Source organism: Protopterus annectens, chromosome 1.part2 (assembly GCF_019279795.1).
Source record: "Protopterus annectens isolate FY-2018-M chromosome 1.part2, PAN1.0, whole genome shotgun sequence".
In the NCBI taxonomy this organism is placed as follows: Eukaryota; Metazoa; Chordata; order Ceratodontiformes; family Protopteridae; genus Protopterus; species Protopterus annectens.
In genome coordinates, this window is record NC_056727.1 from 260,487,178 (window position 1) to 260,493,674 (window position 6,497).

Below are 6,497 nucleotides of genomic sequence, written 5' to 3' on the forward strand. Positions count from 1 at the left end.
GTTGGAATATTAGTGTTCTCCAATGTAGTATGAAGTACCAGTGGAATAGACCTGGCCTTGTCTAAACTGCAGGGGATCAACATTCACCCAGTTCTGGGTGCATTTCAGATCTTCGCTCAATGAATTCTAAGCAGAAACCTTATCCCGAGGGAAAGAGGGATAAAGTTAAGTAAGACTGACATAGCAATGATCCTAATGAGCTCACCTAATGGGATCATGTACACAGGGAGCAGCAGGACATAGTACAGGATCCAGACGAACTCCAGTGTGACAGGCCAAAGTGATGATGCATCTAGCCATGTTACACGTTAGTGGGTATATCCTAACAGGCTGGAGGCAAGACAGTTAAGGACAGTATTCATGACACCATAACACCATTATAGGTTCCCAGCTAATCAAGAATATCATGATTTGCTGTGCTGAGAAGAGATAGAAAAGGACCAAAAACTTTAATAGCAGTGATCCCTCATCATTAGGAGATCTTTCAGAACCCAGATAATGGACATCTCAGTACTCCTTCCTGTACAAAACACAGAGGGAATAGATTCATGCTGCAAGCAAACAACCTTCTCAATAACCCTGCTTCCACAGAAGGCACACACATGCACACACTCACACCTACAGCCAATTTAGAGTGTCCAATCCACCTACTGCATGTTTTTGGGAGGAAACCCACGCAACCACATGGAGGACATGCAGACTCCACCCCATCTGAAAATCAAACCATAGAACCTCTTGCTGTGAGGCAGCAACGCTAACCGCTGCACCACCATGGCTGTCCAAAGTATTGCATTATCTGCAACTGTAAAAACAAAATGAAAACTCCACCAAAGCTAGAACTTCCACTGAGTGACTTCCCAAACCTCTTGCATCACAGGCACATGGGATATATGCAAATGATCCTTATGAACATCAGGTGTTTCAGCTCATCGGCAATTCTGAATGTCCATGACTTGTGCTGGAGTTTTCATTTTGTTTTTACTGATTGGTTTTTCAGTGACTTTCTCACTCATTTTAGTTTGTTGTTTGGGATATTTTTTCAGTGACCCTAATGATAATGGATATCAGCTGGGTATAACAGCCCTGTGTTTCTAATGCTTAAACACTCTGTTTGTGCTGTGCTGATGAGGTCGTAACAAGACTCAAATATGCATATCCATAGCTAGTGAGGTTTGGTTTTATTGGCCTAAAATTGTCAAGTAAAATGAGAAACAAGTCATAGGCATCAGAATTGCCAATGAGCTGAAACATCTGATGTTCGTAAGGATCACTTCCATATATCCCATGTGTCTCTGATACAAATGATTTGGGAGGTAACTCAGTGGAAGTTCTAGCTTTGGCTGGAATTTTCATTTTGTTTTTAGTGATTTGTTTTTCAGTGACCTTCTCATTGATTTAGATTATCTGCAACTGTGAAATGACATATTACTCCCTAGGGGGAAAAGGAAATCCTGTAATCCCAAACCATGAAAAAGCTAGGAAAATAACAAGGTATTATAAGATGATAGCTAAACTGTGTTTTATTACTGGGAAGAAGGAACACGAGCACACCTATGGTGAAAGAGGAAGAATGGAGGTAGATGAACTGTGATTGGCAGGATACAGTAGCAGGATTTGTTAAGCAGGCTGGAAATGAAGTGAAGTAAATAAAGAGGACTCACAGCCAGAGGTAGAGGCAGGGTGGGGAAGCAGCTATTAATAAATATGGTTGCCACCTTTTCAGATGCCCAAAGTGGGACATTAGTTTACAGAAATATGAGATTTTGTATGACAAACTATACCCATGATCATTAAAAAGGACTGGGTTTCATTACCAAAGTAAAGCCTCACTTTCGGAGAGTTTTAATAATTTACACAATTTCATATCATTGTGTTCAGATAAAGAATAATAACTTTAGGAATAGCTAGAACAAAGTTAGAAAATATTATTGTCCTTAAAATCACAGGTCATCTGTATTTTTTTCATTCACTCCCTCTGCCATAAGGTGCAACTGCAAATGTATGGACTGTCCTGCAAAAAGAGGCCAGTAGTGTAATCATATAAAAGAAGCAATTTCTGGTGGGTCAATTTCTTTCCCCAACAGGCACCAGGACAACCCCCGTATAAAAGCATGAAAAAAATTAGTAAGATCAGTAGCAAGGTAGAGGTGATGACTTGCTGACCTGCAGCATTACTGGTTAAACAGGTACTTTCTGTTTTACTGGTTGTCAGGCTTTTGATTCCAATCCCCTGCTTCCAAGAAACCTTATAGGTTTTATAAGATGCCTGATGACTGCAAGTTTCTTCCTTCTGTTTTGTCAGTGGCTTCTGATAAGTCTTCCAAATTGCCTTCAGCTGAGTTGCTTCCATCTGATAAATGCAGCAGAACTATGGAGAGACTGGATAAGAAGGTGTATACTTCTGCTGCTCTGGCCTTTAGAGCTGTGTACTGTCAGACACACACAACCACATATGTCTTGGCTCTTGTTTCTCAGGCCTGTCAAGCCATATCAGATCTTCCTGATTCTGAAGGGAAGGCCTCTGCTTTTTCCTTGCTAGGGACGTCCTCCCAAGTTGCTCGCCATTCCATTAAATGCAGCTGATGCTTCATCTAGGTCTGCAGCTTTTGGATCTGTTTTGACTAGGTATTCCTGGCTCAGACCTCAGCCTTTGTTTGATATCAAGGCATTTGTCTGATGCTGCTACCAAATTTAAGTCCCTGCAAAAAAAAAGGGTAAAGTCTTACAGGAGTTGAAGCATATTTTTGTCTCACCTGTTCCCAAGTTTCAGACAAATTACCCTAACAGGCCTGCCTTTGTCCATAGACAGTCTCATCCTCCCCATAAAGGTAAACAGTGTGATAGAAGTGCTCCTCCTGCTAAGGCTACCTAAACTTCTCCTACTCAGAAGCCTCCTTTTCTTGACGAACCAGGTGCTGCCTGACTATCCTTGCCTGTTCTTCAGTCACATTCCTCTTTCTCTGTCCATTCCTTTTTGGTTAAAGATCACCTAAGGCTCCCAGGCCAAGGACAGCGACAAAACATTCTTTAGCTATGTCCACAACCTCAAAGGCAGTACACAATTGTGTGCAGAGCTCATTTTAAATGGAGCCACCTATACTGAGCCAGAAGATATAACAAACCTCCTGGCTGATATATTCAGCTCCAACTTTACTCCTCTCTCCCCCTCAACCTTCCCTCAGGAAATATCAAGTATAACTCCCCCTACTATCACTAGGGAGCAGGTCCTTAATTCTCTCTCTATGACCAAGAACACTGCATCAGTGGGCCCAAGCAATATCCCAGGATGCCTTCTAAATAGCATGAAACATGACCTATCAGGGCCTCTGGAATTACTGTTTAACTGTAGCCTACGAATAGGCTTTATGCTTCATGAATGGAGAAAAGCAACAGTCTTCCCTCTGCACACATGTGGGCCATCTACAGACCTTGCAAACTACAGACCCATAAGTCTCACTAGTCTTATATGTAAAGCCATGGAAGGAATTATCATGGAGATGATCAATAGAGATATAGAAACCTCCAGACACTGAACCCAACCCAGTTTGAATTCGACAAGGGCAGATCATGCCTACTCAATCTGGTGGACTTCTTTGAGAAGGTCACCAAAGCAATAGATGAGGACAGAAATGTTCACACTGCCTACCTTGACCTGGCCAAGGCATTTGACACAATACCCCACTCTGACATTGTTGACAAACTCAAAAGCTTGGTCAACCAGTGGATAGACAACTGGCTCACAGACAGGACCCAGGAAGTTAGAATTGGGGAGTCCACCTCTACAAAGAGGCCAATCACAAGTGGAGTCCCTCAGGGATCAGTCCTTGGACCGCTTCTTTTTGGCATTTACTTCTCAGAAGTCAAGGCCAGTGACAGTGGTCTCTGGCTGACTAAATTTGCATATGATTGTAAATTAGAGCAGTCACTGAATCACACACTGACACAAATGTTCTACAGTAGGGGCCAACACATACATACAGCTGGTGTCAGAGCCATGGACTAAAACTAAATGCAAAGAAATGCATAATAGTATCCTTTGGGAAGTCATCCATCCCTGGTAACTATCATATTGACAACACACCTTTTGGAGTTGACCCAGTATTCAGGGACTTAGGGGCATGCATAGACAGTAGTCTAGCCTTTGATCATCACGTGTCTACAGTGGTGAGGAAATCATTCTATTTTGCATAACTTATAAACAAGGGTATGGCATCTGAGTCCAAGGAAGTCATTATTCCACTGTATTCTGCATTCATCAGACCTATCATTGAGTACAATGCCCCCTTTGGAATGTACCTAACCAGGCATATCCAACAATTGGAACGTCCACAGAGATTCCTCACTAAAGCAAAGTAAGTAATACATCTTTTGCAGACCTCTTCAAGGCTCTATCCCAATATTCTATCTCCTAAAGGCTTTTGAGGGAAATCTATGCCTGCCATACCAGGGCATTTTCAGACCCCACTCTGATGGACCTCCTGCATATCCACGAAACAAACAGCACCAGAATTACCCGTTCTAAAGACTTAAACTTTGCCTGTGATATAAATAGAATCTGCTGGAGAGATAGGTATGTATCCTAGAGACTTCCAAGTCGTATGGAACAAGCTCTCAATCTCTGTGAAGCAGAGTTCCTCCCTCACCCAATTCAAGTGCAACTTGGACGATTGGATGGTAAACTGGAACTTCATCCCTGGTTTGGCACCTGTGGCTCTAATGGATACAGGTAACCGGTAAATGGTTAATCTCCCAGCCCCTTGCTTACACTTATCAGGGGTATCAGAACTAGTCAGAGATTTGGGATGCATCGCTAGGCTTAAAAAGGCCCTTGTGGTAGTTAGCCTGGTAAACACCTGTGAACCAAGACTACCACAGGGCTTTTTTTCAGGTTTTTCTTCTCCAGGAGGTGAAACATAGATCAGGTTAGACTGCTGCAGCTATTTCTAAGCAGAAGGACAGCCTTAAGAGATGTTGTTTGGGATAGGAGGATTGAAGAGGAAAGGGGCAGGTAGGGCCATCTGGATCCTATTCCCTTCAGGCAGACTATAGTTACTCATAGGGTTCTTATCCTTCTAGAGGAAGGCAGAGGCATGAAGGAGCTGGAATTCCCTAAAGGGCAGGACCTGTCATAAACTGAGTTTCAGGTGTCAGGTATTACGAATGTAAGGGCAAGCCTGTAAGGTTTGATCCATACTATAGATAACAGAACACCAATCAAGAGAAATTAATGGTTGAAGGTCTGGTATCATTGAATGGTTGAATGTGTGTGCATGCTTTCTCATGTCTGTTTTCTAATGCACATATTCAAACTGTTTTGAAGCATTAGAATAAATAATACAATTTGTCTTACATTGTTAATAAAAGTAAGTGTGTATCTCTCTGTTCTGTATGCACTTTTATTTTTTATCCAGTGGAAACACTTTCTGTTAAAGAATTGGCTAATTAATTGTAACCACAAACTACAAATGTGGTTCAAATTAAAGTAAAACTGATTTATATGAATAATTTAGCCCATGTTTGGCCCGGAATACTTTTCTTGTGTGCTAGTGTTCTACGTTACAATGTTCTTTTGACACTATTTGATTAATTCAGCTCCTGTATGAACATTCTATGCTACAGAAATTATTTGCAGTATAATGCATACATCTGATAGTATATATTTTTTCATACACTTCCTCATCAAGCTGCGCATAGGGTTATACACATCTCTCAACCTCCAAGCATTGCATATCATTACTAGCCTTTTAAAATCATAGCAGAGGTATTTCTATATGTTTAGTTTATGTATTTTAAGAAAATGTGTACCTATAAACAGGTCTGACTTTATGAGGAACATCATAAATTTAGGAAGAGCAATGTTAACTTGAGAAGTAAGACACTATATTACAACAAAATACAGAAATCTGTTCTACAGTGTGCATATTTCTATGCCAGATTAACTCGTATTTAAGGTACGATGTAAGGGGGTACTTACTGATTATTAGGGGATGATACTTTAAAAAGGTTAAACTTAAAAAAAATAATATATACATATTTTATTAAACATTTCCAACCCGATAATAATAAGAACGTAACGTACCCCAACAGTCGCAGAATAAGAACGCCCAGTAACAATTACAAAATATGACCTTTCACTTGTATAAAATTAGATATTAACATTACCAGAAACTATCATAAAATAACCAAAGTTCCATTTGTTATCACATTTAGGTGTTTCAGATAAAATAATAACAGTTTTATTATACTATTAAAGAATACTTAGGAAACAGTTTTGTCCTAAAATCCAAGCACATTTGCCATTTTACCCCCCCCCCCCCCCCCACACACACACACACACACACATGTTTGCCTAAAGAGGTTGTGGCGCTCGCAAAAAGGGACAGATGGCAATCCTACGATGTGCATAAATCTTTTGCTCTTTGGCACAGATTTAACGTAGACTAATTTTGGTGTCGTATCTCCAGCACCATGCCCCTCAACCTTTTAGCGCAAGAAAT